Here is a 16,935-nt window from a genome sequence, read left to right as displayed (position 1 = left end):
CATAGGTGTGCAGTGAGCAATGTAGGATGTATACCCTAAGATTCTGACATGTCTTTTACTCTATTCACCTAAGCAGTGCCTCATCATCTAAATTGCTATTTATACCCAGCTAGAAGGGCATGAAGTGTATGGACTCCGTACAGCACTGTCACCATAGACATAGACTATGAATCTGAATATTTCAAATAGCAGTTTCATTGCTATTAGCCTCTGGGTAGCTGAAATCCTCAAAGTTATTCTTACAATTCTAAATAAAGAGTATAAACTTGAATATTTTTCCCACAACAATTACCAAGAAGCCGACTGCACCATCAGTCAGTACTATAGACGCTCAATTAAGTGTATGTCAGATCTATGCTTTGCCTTCTACCCTGTTTCAGATCATCTGAGTGGCCAGATCTTAATCAGAATTTTAGTGATATTTGGTAGCAGAAATGAAACAGTGTCTGCATTTTTTCTCCCCATGTACTCTTACTGCTGTTACATGATTCAACCGCCATGTAGAAATCTGTCATTTGTTGCTGAAAAACTCACAAGGGACGATGCGATACAAAGAAGAACTCAGTCTGCCAAAGTGAATATGGAATTCTGGTGGAGACAGTGTGTCGGCATGTTCACTGTGACCTTGGCTAATTAAGGAAAACGAAGATCAGAATAATATACTATTATCCTTTCAAGAGGCAGCATTTTTACGATTCTGATACATTGATAGGACAAATGTATTGGCTCTGCAGGTAAATATTTCCTTCCTATTTAGAGTGAGGTAATAAGTTCCATATTAGGAATCATGTGGACAAAATTCTGGGTTGTGTGTTGGAGTGGAGGAGTTGCCAGAAGGTTACTCAGCCACAATGCCTTCTGGGAAATTTTTGATTCAGAATGTCAGAGCGGCACCTCCAGCAGCTTTGAGACAGTGCTGAATGATTCCCACTCAATGACCAGTCAGGTGCCCCACCACAGGCCTTTCCATCTCCTTTCAGATAACTTTCACCCACAAGAACATTAATGTATCATAGGCACCAGGCTCTGCAATGAGATATGGTCAGCCTCAGCACATAAGCACAGAGAGATGGAGAATAGGAAGAGTCTGTGCCATCTCCCCTGCCACATGCACTCACACAGAAGCAGCCAGATTCTGACCCTGAGATAGTATTGCTTTATTCCCCATCCCACTGTGGAAAGGAAAAAATAATAAATGTAGTGCTGAAATGTACGTGTCACACAGATGCTCTACAAGTCTGATTCTATAGCTTGTGAGCAGCAGCTAGTTGCTTCCCTTTCAAATACCCAGGCATTAGTGGAATATCTTGTGTGAGTTAGAATCCAACCCCAACAAAGTTAGTTGTTCAGCACCCTTGACTCTTCTTGAAGTAATTGAAACCAGGAGGTGCTCAGCCAGGAGGTCTGGCCCTAGTCAGGTGATTAAATGTTAATAAGCCTGTAGATAAGACTGTTAGTTTCTGAGCAGACTACAGCCAGTCCTGATGGGCTTTTACATAGAAGTGTGTCAATAGGAAGTTGAGTGACAGTAAGTTGTGGCTCTATATCCATATGTGTTCCTAGCAATATGAGAGTAAAAAACTGTTCCTGGCTCTATGTTTTGATGGTTAATTAGGAAGCACATGGACTGCTCTAGATTCCTGCATTTCTACAACCGCTGTCATTAGAAATGTCAGGCTCATGCTATCTTTTTTAAATTCTTCTTGAATTAATCACACATACATGCTGTTCAGTTATATTTCCATTTTTCAAGAAATTTGCAGAGACTACTCGGCAGCTCTACTCCCTTTCAGTTTTCTACCAGTGAAAAAAGTAACATTCTAATTAGAATATCTACATATTTACATCTAAAACATTCCATTCAATCTTCTTGAATTTTCAGACATTCTGCCCTCATTTGTCAATTTCAAAGGTGGCTGAGTACTAATACAGGTCCTCTGTTACTAGAGCATAATAGTAAGGTACTAGACAATCTTTAGTTAGTTAGTTATTTTGATTCCTGTAAAGAACATAAACATTTACCTCACCATCAGTCTAGGTATCTTCAACATAGAATAATACAAAAGGAAAAGAAGTTACCATTGAAAAATGTATTATAAATTATATTAAAAAGAATTAAAATCAGCAAATGATGGATCAAACCAAATGATTTCAGCTGCCTAATTCCAGAAAGGAATGTAAACATTAAAGTAGTGTTCACACTAGGAGAAAAAGAAGAAAGCTTTCTCTTTGTAAATATTACATTTAGAAAACAGATTTATTTTTAATTTTGAATGGCGTCAGAATGTTGTTTAATGCAAATCCTTTCCAAAGGGAGCAGACAATGAAACACCATATATTATTCATCATTCACTTTCTGTACTTCATTAGGTGTAACTGTTACAAAGGTTTTGTGCCATTACTTGGCCTAAAAAGATGAAAATAATAAATGCACTTCCAGGGGTGAACCCATCTTGTGTGAAAACATTTTTGTTTGCCCATCGTGGATTATATTTCTAAAGGTTCACCTCATTCTATATCCTTATAGCCTTAATGTGTGTTCCATTGATATGTGTATAACACTGTGCTTCAAAATACAGAGAATCAACTAACATGGTAGTTTGATGTGGTACTGTAATACTACTTGACTATTAAAAGGAAAAAGCACCTGATTACTTAAGATAGCAATTGCTCTGAGAGCAGTGCTCAGTGATATTTAAGATCGCCCTAAAATGGATGCTAACAGGAAACAGATTTTTATTCCTCATCAGAAAAAGGAAACTGACAGAATAAACCTTCCAAACAGGAGTGTAAGGGAGAAAGGATTTCTTTTTTGTGTATAGCTGTGAGCCTTCAGCATAACAGTTGTGTCTCATAGTCAATTTCAATAGGATTGCATGATTGAATGCTGATGGCCAATTTTTCAAAAAAGTAGCCGCCTTTTGTATTTATGCTATGTTCATACACACATATATGTTTGCATACACACATTTTGAACATGATAATTTGCCCATAGGTGATAAATTCTATCACTTATGTGTATAAGGGATGGAGTCTGAAAAATGTGTATGGAATTGTGTTATCTGCACATAGTTGTGCACACACAGGTGAAGGCCAGGTTTACATGATCTGGAAGATTTTAGTCCTGTACTTTTTGAATGCTCTCTAAAGGTAATTCTAATTATAGTACATCTTAGTAATGGGAATTCCAATCTGACTCCATTACCCAAAATCCTACAAAAACTGTGGGTGTCTAAGTCTGTAGCATAAACAGAATGCATGGGGAATTGTTAGCAAAAAATATTGAAGGTCTCTGACTTTTCCTAAAAACATTCATGTTTCTCAATACTTCAAACTCAATTTGACAAATTTTGAGAGGAAAATGGAGTGTTATGGATAAACAGTGAAGAGTAAAATATTTGGGAGTCCAAGCAAAACCAAGATGTTAAACCTGCCTGCCTGGAAGATGTGCTGCCTCATTCCCCTATGTAGAGCTATTCCAATTTGCACAAAAGTAAGTGGTGGGATTATAATGGATAAATAGTTCTGAACCATTACTCTGATGATGTTTCTACTCTGCTTACATCTGATGAAGTGGGTTTTAGCCCACAAAAGCTTATGCCCAAATAAATTTGTTAGTCTATAAGGTGCCACAAGGACTCTTTGTTGTTTTAGCTAGTACACAATAATTCCTTTGAAACATTTCTCGGAAAGTGGAAATCTTGTCTCAGAAATATAACATATAGATTTGCGAAACACTACCACTATTCACACAGGCTGCACATATACACAATAGACAGTTAAACATCTCTGTACCCACAAAATGGGGTTTTTTTTTGTAAAAGAGATGTTTAAATGTCTATTTGTGTATGCCTGTCTGACCCGGGTAGCGCTTTAAGAAACCTGGTTTTGATATTGTTGTATGCAGTGTTGTAGCTGGGGCAGTCACAAGATATTAGACAAGGTGGATGAGTTCATATCTTTTACCTGAAGAAGAGCTGTGTAAGCTTGAAAGCTTGTATCTCATCAACAGAAGTTAGGCCAATAAAAGACATGACTTCATCCAGCTTGTCTTTCTAGTCAGCTATGTAGTCCCTCTTCGACACTCAATTATTTCGCCTAGTACTGGATGCAGAAGGGGAATCCATGGCTTATTCCTGTGTGAATGCCTTTTTTTCTAGATAATGTGGCTATAGATATAAACAAAACTTTTCAATGTGAGGAAGAAGTGTGAACCTCAAAAGGTTGAGTTCTGTTCTTCCATCACAATATACTTATTAAAAAAAGAAAGGAAGGGAGAACAAGGAATGGTGGGGGTGGGAGTTTGTTTTGTGGTTTTGTTTTGTCTTTGTCAAAGAGAATGAAATGTGGCTACACACAAAATAATTTTGTCAATTTCACCAAAATACTAATTTATCTGAAAACTTTTCATATCTATTTTTGAGGCAACATAAATATTTCTTTCAGAGGATTCTTATTGATCGGGTATTGAATGTTTTACATACTATACTGTCATTTAAAAAGTACTTTTTTCAAAGTTATTTTAATTATTTTATGTATTGTTGATGTTTCTTTTGAGTTTGCTCTTTCACATGTCAGATGTTTTGCTGGAGCTCTGTCAGTGATCTGTGAGGCAAGCAATTCTGCTTGTCAGCTTACCTCTGTCATGCAGGGGAAATGATCATGGGGAGAACTTGAGCTTAAGTAAAGTTCAAATATGATTTTTTTTTAATGTTTATGCCAGACTTGGGTTACATTTTATTTCCTTTTTCTCTTATGTGATATATTATTGTGTAAATTTTCAAAAATATGTTGCCCAGTTCTCAGAATTTCTGCTTCAAACAAGAAATAAAGCAGTACAATCCTCTTTTCCCTCTTCAGAATTCCACTTACTGTGCAAAAATTTCATATGCTAAATTAACTCAATGAGATTTTCATTTTTGCCTGTTCATGGTCTATTGGAAACACGTGGGTTTTTTTTGCAATGGAGCCTCTTATGTTCTTTCTACTCATGAGTAATAGTGGCAGAATGTGGCATGTATAAATGATCTTCTCTTGCAGTTTTGGAGGTCTCTCTAGCTAACAGGAAGCACTAATGATTTATGGAGAGCTGACAGTGGGACTAACGTTTTGAAAATGTTACTGGCTACTGGCTATGAATCAGAGAGGATTAACTAAAGTTTGTAATTATATGAATGTGATGGAAGTTAGACTTTTCCATCTTACACTAACGTAGACCTCAGATACTCAGATTCCTTTGGTTCTATCTACCTGCTCTTGGTCATGTGACAAGATGACTAAGTGCTCTTGGAAGGGCAAAGGAGCCTGGTTTTCCTAAGAAGCAAATAGACTCATCCGATCACTAAGACACAGCTAAGTCTTGAGCCGCATACTTTTTTATGGGATATGAACCACATAAAGCTCCAGAGAGACATACTGAAACTATGGCTTATGGTTTAACAGCCCACCAGGTTAGAAAACAGAGACTGAATGACAGAATATAGGAACCATGAAGGCAATTTGACCAATTAATCTGTGAAACTAAATTTCAAGCTTTTCTAGTTATTCTATTTTTAGCAATTGGTCTAGATGTGTTAATATTAAGTGTAATGTTTATTTTGTTTGTAATTTCTTCTTTATGGTCTACTCTCTGTCTCACACACACATGTCTTTGCTTTTATTTAAGATAACATGAGTTGTAAATGAAGGTTATTAATCTTTAGAAAAGCATCTAAACTGTCCAAACGGAACCTCTGACAATTTTGAGATTTTCCTCATCACTAATTTCTTATTTCTGTATAATTATTCTATGATTAGTTGTTTTAATTTATAAAGAGTTCCTTATTTTTACACAAACCTTTTAAATTGTTCTAACTTTTTATATATTATATAAACACATACAAAAACTGGAGTGCACCTTAAAGTCTTGAGTCATGGAGTAAAGGACAATAATATTGTTTCTTCTCCATATAGTGATCAGTATTTTCCTTTTTTTAATTTTCCACCAAACGAAATATCAACTAAACAGAATATCCAATATCAAAATAGTAAAAAAACCTCCTCCTTAAATAAATTAAAATGTTGGCCTCATAAAATTTCTAAACTGATATTATTGAAAGTGTAATGATGGAGTCCCAAACTTCCTGCATCACCACCAAAATCTGGTCCAGCTCACAATGATAAATTATGTCTAAAGCCAGATATTGCCATAATGCTATAATGTAAAAGTCCAATGATAGGACAGATCTTTCAATCCAAGGCAGAAGTATAACTATCTGGGCTATAAAAATAGCATACAACAGAAACAATCAAGTCCATCTCCCAGTCAAGCTAGATTGGTTTATATTTTTAATATGGTAGAAATTCTTTTAAAAGCCAGTACTCCACTGCTGGAACATTGGCACATCAGTGCCACTTTGGGCAGTATGGGAGGTGCATTTTGCCCCACAAACCATGTACTTTAGGCAGACTGAAGCAGTTAAGAAGTTTACACTATATTAAATTAACTAATATAAAATCACCAGTCTATACATAGACCACATGCTTTATTAATTGGGGTCTATTTCATGTTACTGTTGGTCACTCTCAAACACCATTTTCATGATCAAGATAAAGACTTTTGATACTACGGATCACATGATTACTTTGGAGAGCATCCTGAAAACATCTGTACTCAGCCTCCGTTACTTACTCTCTCTTTCTTCTCCTTTCCTCACATTTCTATAAAATTTTAATGTGATAATTTCGTCAGCCCAATTTCCTAATCAGTAAAGAGTACTCTGAGACAGAGCTGCAGCTTGTCTAGTCTAAACAGTTTGCATAGCCTGAACTACACAGTCACATTGGGATTTGGCAATGTTAGATTTCTTGGTTTATTTTGGCTCTAATTTGATCATGATTGAATTTTGCCTTTTTATGTTTTACAGTGGTGTGTTTTTGAATAGCACTCACTGTGACCCCAATGGAATTTTATATCCTTATAGTCAAAGAAAAACCTCTGGAATAAATAGGTGAACAGTGTCAGGTAAAAGGGTGCAGATTAGATATCTAAGGTCCTGCAAATAGAAGCTTCCCCATCTCCCCACCCCACTTAATTAAGAGGCCCTGTCATGCAACCTGTTTTGTTTCAGATGGGACACTCCAGCCTTTCTATATGAATGGGGAATATGAGACGGGGGAAAAAGTGGCTGGATTAGATTTGGGCTGAATAAATGTTGATCTTTCCTCACCTGCTCTTGACAAGTCTTCACCTCACTGAAACATTTTTATTAAACTTTAATCAAAAGCACATAAAAGACTGTTGATTGTAGAAAAGTGTAACCTTTCTGTAAGTTTCTTTGCCAGGCCAATCATACAGATGTTAACAACACTGCAGTTCAGACATCCAGTTTAATGTCAAGATATGTTATTTATATCCTAAGTGTACCAAGGATTGCCAAGCAGTTGACATGGAACCAGACAACCCCGCAGCAAGTGATTATACAACTGTGTTGACTGAAGAGCATAAGTCTTTACAGATAGTTTCACATTCACTTGCATTCAGAATTTTCTCTCCAGATCTGTTTTTCTTCTAATGATACAATGTATCTGATTTAATAGTAATAATTTCACATTGTAGTTTCAAGGTCTTAGTTGAGAGTAGAATTTGGCCCTGGGGTTTTTGTGTTTATTTCAACCACTTTGGGCCATCACATATGTCTTCTGAAGGATCTTCCATTACAAACACAAAAGGTGTGCAGAGGACATGTCATTCTTTTGTTTTTGTTTTTTGTTTTTGCTTTAGAAGTCATGCACAAGTCAGGAGATCCCTTAGTGAGATGCAAAGACTGCAGTCAATCACATAAAAATACATTCAAAAGGCAAATTTTACAGGTCCATATTGTACAGCAATTGGTATCACATGGACCTTTTTAATAGGGATATTTGTGACCACCATGTTGCTGTTTGTGAGCGGAATGATCAGAGGTTTCTTCTTCCATTGATCATTCATGTCTTTCTGCCTTTAACATTACTTGGATCTGTGTATCAAAGAGAGATTAAACCCCTCAGAATGAGAAAATGAATTCTACTATTGTTGACTGTATAATGGATATTAACGGGCTAATCATTTCCCAACTGTAATTATTCTGACTAAAGTAAACTCTTAACAGCTGATCAGAATTCAGGATTTTTATTCTACAATAAAAAATTACTAGATTGCTAAAGGTATCTGATCTCTTGAAAATAAAAAAAGCATCAGAAACGTAGGTCAGATGTCAATTATTTCAAATACTTTACTAACAACCTAAGAGTGCTTTTGGCAGGGACATAGGAAATGAGTTGAAAAGCATTAATAAACTTTCAGGCTACTTGAAAAATCTGATCCTGGTACTCAGTCTTTAAATTAACTCTAGATTATTTGCATTATTTGAAACCATAAGTACTGCTTATGGAAAAAGAAAGAAAAAAATTTAGCGAGGGCAAGAAACCAGAAGAGACAGAAAAACAATGCTGGGAAATAACTTTTACTCCAGGGACTCATTTTGCCACTGATTTGATTAATCCTTTTGGTGTGATGAAACACAAAATTCCATAGGCATTCCATTATAATTTCACTTCCACACTGTTTAACAAAAAAAGTTTTAATGAAAGAGACCCCAGTACTGTGGCATGGCTTCACAGTAAGTCAAGTACAAGTTAGTTAATAACAATGGACAGAAAATAAATAAACTGTGGATCAAAGAAGTTCTTCCTGAACAATACCTTGCCTCATGGTTTGACAGGCATAGATGTGTCCGGGTATTAAGACAGCTCTACTCCAGTCCTCCGTAATGAATGTGGAAAGTGTTGCACACCGATACAATGGGATATAAGACAGGTGACCTAAGGGACGGAATCAGCCAAGCACTATTGAACAAACACAAAGCTTGCATTAAAGGTGACCGGCAAAGGAGTTTTTAAAAAAATCCTATTTGATTTTTTAATGATATTTACAGAAGGCCTGAAAGGTGGTGTTGTTTTTCCTGTTTTTACCTTAGAAATATGAAGACATATTTAATGTGAATCATAATACCCTAATTGAAAGATGTATGTGAGTGTAGTGAAACTTTAATAATGATGTAATGTGTCCAGAATATTAATTTGTGGAAGTTAGATGGGTGTTAACAAAAAAGCAAAAGATTTTAAACAGCGTGTCTAAAAATCTCTTCCCTTTTCAATTTCTCAGTTTTCATTCTCTAACTGTGTGTTGTTAACATTTCAAAAATCCTCCCATCATGCTAGAGTTTTCCAGGATAGACAGGGCCTGCACTTCTATTGTAAAAAACAAGCAGATAAAAGCCTTTTGTAAAAAAAGAAGAGGAAAGTGTTTCTGCCTTCTTTATACATTAATAATAAGCAAGAAGGAGTTCAAGCCCAATAGTCGTTTCCTTCGAAAATCACCTTTAATATAATGCAAATAACATATTTCTCTCACTGTATAAAAAAGAGGCAATAAAAACAGGGTTGAACAGGCAAGCACTTTACAGTCTAAATACTTAGATATAAATACTCAGGAATAAATATCTAAAATATATAACTAAACTATTTTTTTCTGTATTGTATGCCACTGTGACAGATATTGGTTGAAGTTTTTAAAGAAGAACATTCAACTGTTCTTTGCTTGCAGCAACTATCCAAAAATATTGACCCTCAAACAGAAAAAACAAAGAAATAGGGAAGAATCTGCTCCAACCGAATTCAAAGGCAAAATTTTCATTGACTTCAATGGAAGTAGGAAATGGGTTTTTAAATATTAAGCCTGAGCTTCAGCTAACATAAACTGGCAGAGCTCCATTGATTCCAATGAAGTTGTGCTGATTTGCCCTAGAAGAGGATCTGGCCCATTATACAGAAATGAGAAATATGCTAAACAAGGGATTTCCCAATATGCACTTAGAAAATAACAAGGAAACACCTGCAGAGGAGGCCTCAGGAGATGAAATGAGGAAAGAATGGCCCCAGTGCAGTTTTCCAAAAATTGTTGTATTGGAGAAGATAGGATTTGTACCTCAAAAACACACACACGGTGAGAGAGAGAGAAAGAGAGAAGTGCCTGACCAACTTGATTGCCTTCTACATTGAGATAAAACAGTGGACTTGATAAATCTTGACTTTAGCAAAGTTTTTGATATGGTCTCCTACAGTATTCTTGCCAGCAAGTTAAAGAAGTATGGATTGTACGAATAGACTATAAGGTGGATAAAAAGCTGGCTAGATCTTCGGGTTCAACGGGTAGTGATCAATGGCTCAATGTATAATTGGCAGCTGGTATCAAGCAGAGTGCCCCAGGGGTCTGTCCTGGGGCCAATTTTGTTCAACATCTTCATTAATGATCTGGATGATGGGATGGATTGCACCCTTAGCAAGTTTGTGGATGACACAAAGCTGGAGGGAGAGGTAGATATGCTGGAGAGTAAGGCTAGGGTCCAGACTGACCTAGACAAATTGGAGGATTGGGCTAAAAGAAATCTGATGAGGTTCAACAAGGACAAGTGCAGAGTCCTGCAATTAGGATGGAAGAATCCCATGCACTGCAACAGGCTGGGGACTGGCTGGCTAAGTGGCAGTTCTGCAGAAAAGGACCTGGGGATTACAGTGGATGAGAAGCTAGATATGAATCAATAGTGTAACCTACTATTGTATTAGTAGGAGCATTGCCAACAGATCAAGGGAAGTGACTGATGAGGCCACATCTGGAGTATTGCATCAAGTTTTGGGCCCTCCCACTACAGATATGATGTGGACAAATTGTAGAGAGTCCAGAGGAGGGCAACAAAAATAATTAGGAGGCTGAGGCACATGATTTATGAGGAGAGGCTGAGGGAACTGGGCTTGTTTGGTCTGCAGAATAGAAGAGTGATGGCGAATTGACAGCAGCTTTCAACTACCTGAAGGGGAGTTCCAAAGAGGATGGAGCTAGGTTGTTCTCAATGGTGGCAGATGGCAGAACACAGAGCAATGGTCTCAAGTTGCAGTGGAGGAGGTCTAGGTTGGATATTAGGAAACACTATTTCACTAGGAAGGTAGTGAAGCACTGGAATGGGTTACCTAGGGAAGTGGCAGAATCTCCATCCTTAGAAGTTTGTAGGGCCTAGCTTGATAAAGCCCTGGCTGGGATGATTTAGTTGGTGTTGGTCCTGCTTTGAGCAGGGGATTGGACTAGACGACCTCCTGAGGTCTCTTCCTACCCTAATTTTCTATGATTCTATGACAGAGAAAGAGAGAGAGGGAAAGAGAGAGAGAGAGAGAGAACGAACTAGCGGTGGTACTATCTTCCAAAAGCCACTAGCCTCTTCCCTGCTCTCCTTCATAAAACTTGAGTTAAAATTCTGTGTGACATAAAGCAATAGCAATTATTAGGTTTTGGGTTTACAATATTATTTTCTGGGCTAAATTCTGATTTTGTTAGGAATTCTTATTATAGCTGATCATTTTGTGTACAACTTGATCCTTTGTCTAAGAAGCCAAAACAATAAAATTCATTAGTAACTAAAATGAGCTGACTAACTTAGGTACTTATATGGCCCCCCATCACAGCACTTCATAGTCTTTATCCACACAACATCCCTGTGAGGGAAGTATTATTATCCCTATTTTACAGATGGGGAATTGAGGCACAAAGAGGGTAAGTGACTTTTCTAAAGTCTCACAGGAAGTGTGTGGTAGAGCCAGAAATTGAACCTGGGTGTTCTGAATTCTAGCCTCATTCCCTAACCACTGGACTATTCTTCACTTTTTGCTGATGGGCAACTTTCATCTTAGGTGCTGGAACTAGGGGTGCTTAGGGTGTTGGTGCATCCCCAACTTGAAGTGGTTTCCATTATTTACAGGATTTATAATTTGATTCAATGGTTCTCCACACCCCCACTGTACAAATTGTTCCAGTACCACTGCCTTTAGTTGTGTCTTCAAAGCAAGAGACAGTATGTTGATTCATGGAGGAGCTAGACTGATTCATATATAACAAGACTTTTTTATACCATAGGTGCTCAAAAAGCTCATTTGTTCATTTGTTGTTGGGCTGGTGGCTGATGAATGCCTAATGGCTAATTATAGGCCATTTAATTGCAAGGAGGCTGAGAGCCAACATAAAACATTTTTTGCTGCTGGCCTTCTGATTGTGCACTGGTCCAGTGTCACCTGCAAACAGTCTAGGTAAGATGGACTTCAACTTTAACTCTCACTTTGAAATTGTGATGGGCATTAGGAGGAGGAGAAAAGACATCAGGTCAAAGAGAAAGTTTTAACTCTAAAACCAGGTTTTTATGTAAAATATATACCAAAGAGCTCTGAAAATGGAGTGCAGTGCAGAGGGCTGGCTAGAGGCACCAGCGAAGGAAGCAGGTGCCTGGGGCAGCCAATGGAAAGGGGTGGCACGCCTGGGTCTTCGGAGGCAATTCGGCAGCAGGTTCCTCAGTCTTTCTCTTCCTCTTTGAGCTGCTGCCGAAGTGCTGCAAAAGAGGAAGAGAGGGAGCAAAGGACCCTCCTCCGAATTGCTGCAGAAGAATGAAGCAGAGTGATTGAGCTGCTGCCAAAGTGCCGCCAATCGACTTTATCTTTTTTTTTCCCCACTTCGCCGCTTGGGGCGGCAAAAAAGCTAGAACTGGCCCTGGCAGTGCATACGGTTCTATTGTTTTATTCAATACTATTTGTGTTATTATTAATCACACTTGGTTAATAAGAATTTCTGTGAGGACTGAAAAGAGGATACATACTAAGACCCTGATCCTGCAGCTTTTTCTGCATGGGCAGAATCCCATGCTGAATCCCACTGAACTCAATGCATGGGCAAGGTCCTGCCATGTGGAACAAGTTGAAAGATCAGGGCCAACAAGATTAACTCCATTCAATACCACAGCAATGGATGTCTTAAAATATCTAAAATACAAAGACAGAAAGATAGGAAGATAAAGTTCAGATTTTCTTCATATCAGAGAACTTACCAGTGATTTAATTTTGTTTCAAAAACTGAACTCCCATTTATAGTCAAAGAAGTGTTAGTCTGACTAGTACTTTGTCACTGCATGATGACTGAATTTCCAAGGCCATGCATTCCTAGGACATCAGTTTGCAAAAAGCCAAAAAAATGTATGAAACAAAAAAGGCCCTGTTTTTCCCTTGGAGTGATAACTGAACCTAGAGGTGACCCTTACACACAATTGCAGTTATTCAGGTTTTAAAAAGCCAGCAAATTCACATGTAACAATATCTTCCAGTTTCAACAGATTGGGAGCCTGTCAGCTCCCTCATCTGTCAACACCTGTTCAGGTCACTAGATGAATACGGCAGTGCACAGTAGCAGTATGTTTGCTGCAGGATATGCACCAAGCTAAAGCACCACAAAGGGTTTCAAATGAGGGCCAGAACCACTCAGTCATTTTCTCCTGTCAATGATAAGAAAACCAACTTAAACGAGATAGCTGTTTGTCCAAGAGGTAGTATCAGTAGCAAACTGTCACCAAATCAAAATTGTTAAAACACCAGTGATTGTACTAATTCAGTACAAATAAGCCAGGTTCTAGTTTCAACAAGCTTGACATTTCCTTTTGCTAGGGCTGAGTAGAGGGAAGCAGATATCTTATTTGTTCAACAGAAAGGGCAAATTATGTGCATATTGCTTTCACTGAGAAAAGAATTGCCAAAACAAAATATATCGTTAAGAGTCTGAAGTAATGGAGCACACAGTATCCACTTTGCTTCCTGGTTTCTTCTACTAGCATATGATAACCAGAAAATTATTGGGAGTATTTCTGGCCTTTTTTCTCATGCTGTGAAAGGATCTGTCACAGTTACAGTCCTTCTCATATTTTCTAGATATTTTGTTATAATTCTTACTGGACTTTTCTGTGGCATTCAATCATTGGCCCTCATGGGTGATGAAGCAGCTCAGAACTGTCTACCACAGAGCGCTGGGAAGGATTGTGTCTCAAAAGGGAATGCAAGGGGTCTGTGTTTATTGCACCATCCTTTCTCACAGTTTTCCAGTCATGGGCCTGTCTCCTCTCATCTTTCCCATTCCCTTTGGGATAATGCACAAACTGGAGGAACTCAGAAGGAGAAGTCCACGTGCTCCACAAAGTGCAGGAGCAAAGTGCAGTTACAAATGCCTCTGGAACGTATTAATATTTTGCTTGCATTTTGCTATTTGCTTGCACTTCTACCATTCTAAGGCCTCATTGTCTACCACCAGCACCATATGTGTCAGGCATGTGCAGAGAGCAAAATAACACTCTCATCCTGATTTGGTAGAATTGTATACTCACCTTGCATGAACATAAATGACTACACAAGGTACAAGGCAGTGGAGAATTTGACCAAATGTTATCAAATCCACTATGTTTCTCCAATAATGTACTACGTCTGAGGTTCTCAAACTGTGATCATGTGGTGAGCTCCATTCAGGTGGTCTGCAGAGAGTTGCCTCTAAGGTGCACACCTGGGCAGTCACACACGAGAGAATAAAGGACCACCCACCTTATTAGTCAAGCCATGCAGGGTGCCTGGACACTGGAGAAGAGACATGTTAGGTGAGGTGGTGGCCTTGGGAGGAATAGGGGCTAGCTAGGAGGGGGTAGTGAGGCAAGAAGAGGGAGTGGGGAGAATTTAGGAAGTGCAGGGCTGCGGCAGCCAGAGAAAGAGGTGACTTTCCCCAGCTCCTGGGCTGTGGCTGCCAGAAAAGATAGCCCTTTTTCCCAGCCCCAGCTCAGGTGCTGTTGCAGTGGGGGATAAGAGGGCACATCCATCACATTAGAAACATAAGACTACTGATATTAAAATATGACTTGTGTATTTTTCTTAGTAGAACAAAAGAAGTTAATTATTAAGGTTTTTTAATATAACGCTGTGGCGGAGCACGCACCCCAGTGCCCCTTTGTGGCAAGGGTAAGATGGGGTGCCAGCACCTCACCACTCTCAAGTCCATATGTTCGCCTCACTGCAGGTAGTCTGTGACAACCTCTTGGCCTTCCTTCCTACTATCACCCCTGTCCAGTGAGGTAGTGCGGCCTAGTGGCCTGGGTCCATATAAACCCTCTTATGAGTGGGGTAGCACAGCCTAGCAGCCAGGGTCCACATAAACCCCCTTAGAAGTGCGGTAGTGTGGCCTAATGGCCGGAGTCCATATAAACCCCCTTCATGGTTCAGGGGGGGAGTAGGGGCACTCAGGCCTGCCCTCTCCACCTAGCCTTGATTCAGGGCCCTGGTAGTGGCAAGCTCCCATTGCCACTCACTCGGTGGGGATCGGCACAACACGTCAAGAGTCAATACAGCTCTAACACCGTTTGTCTCTAGAGTTCCCCTTGGTCACTTCCTGCCATGAATACTTGGTCATCTGTGGTGGGGAGTACTCTGGTCTGTTCCTTTCTTGTGGCATCCTCCAGTGGGATCTCAGGTAGTTCCTCTGCTTGGCTGACTCCCAGATCCTGGCTCGCAGGCCCTCCCTCTGCAGGAGCTAGTGGCATGCATCCTTCCCCTCTGACAGTCCACCCAGACTGAGTTGATCTGCAGGCTTTTATATCTGTACTCCAGTTGAAGCATGCCCAGCAGAGCTTCTGGGGTGTGGCTTCCTCTGCTAGGAAGGAAGAGTTAACCACTGCTGTACCAATGCGGGGCCACTCTGCCCCATCACAAACACTTTTATCCAAATCTCTTGACGATAGTTAGTTAATGGTACAAACAATATTTGGAAAGATCATTAAGTGGTCTGCAATTTTCAAGTGGTTCACGAAAAAAAAAGTTTGAGAACCACTGTACTATGTGATTGATTCAGTTTAATCTGATGTATAAAGAAAGGGAAACATATGAGAAACATAAATCTTCTGATAATTTTAATAATTTCTCAACTGTACATGCATATACACAGTCAGATGCACATAGACACACCTGACAAACAACATAAGAACATAAGAATGGCCCTACTGCATCAGACCAAAGGTCCATCTAGCCCAGTATCCTCTCTTCCAACAGTGGCCAGTGCCAGGTGCTCCAGAGGGAATGAACAGAACAGGTAATCATCAAGTGATCCATCCCTAGCACCCATTCCCACCTTCTGGCAAGCAGGCTAAGGACACCATTCCTGCCCAATAGCCATTGATAGACCTATCCTCCATGAATTTATCTAGTTCTCTTTTGAACCCTGTTATGGTCTTGACCTTCACAACATCCTCTGGCAAGGAGTTCCACAGGTTGACTGTGCGTTGTGTGAATAAATACTTCCTTTTATTGTTAACAGGTTCACATTTTTATAACATGTAAAGTTTAGAAACCTTTTAGTTATATAAAAGATGCTCTGTGACTACAATTTTATTTGGGTGTTCACAATCCAAATTCAAAATGGACAAAATCATTGTAATACAGTTTGTGATATCATAATCATTTCCAGAGCATTCATTTGTGATGTCACATAAGGAATAAGCATCAGGAACAGATCGGTGCTTAAAATAAAAATCCTGGTTTTTTTACAAATTAATATATAGAATTACTTTTAAAATGAGGGAACAAGAAATATAGAAAGCACATAAGAGGAAATAAATAATCTTAAATATTAGAGTGTATTTTCAAAGATTTCCAAATTAAGTACTAATTCAGATGTTATTTTTTATTTAAAAATAATTAGAAAAATTTTAGATTTCTCAGGTAAAAATTCCTCTGTTTTTAAGAACATTGTCTGCACTGATACTTAGTATTTTGCAGTAGACAAAACACAATCTTAAGAAAAAATGTGAGGGGGTTGCTATAGCCAAAATTTAAAAAAAAACAACAACTTTTGTTTGGATTAAAAAATCTCTTCCTTTTATTCTGTTTCTCTCAGTGTCTCTGAAATGTTCAAGGAGGAAAAACCCCACTTGGAGTGATATTTTCAGTATGTGATGCTCTATTGAACTCTCGTTCCACCTTTCATTTTTTCCTATCTCTTTCACTGATGTCAGTAGTTTGTCT

The sequence above is a fragment of the Gopherus evgoodei genome, chromosome 2 (genome assembly GCF_007399415.2).
Source record: "Gopherus evgoodei ecotype Sinaloan lineage chromosome 2, rGopEvg1_v1.p, whole genome shotgun sequence".
Taxonomy (NCBI): Eukaryota; Metazoa; Chordata; order Testudines; family Testudinidae; genus Gopherus; species Gopherus evgoodei.
This window is presented reverse-complemented; position numbering follows the sequence as displayed.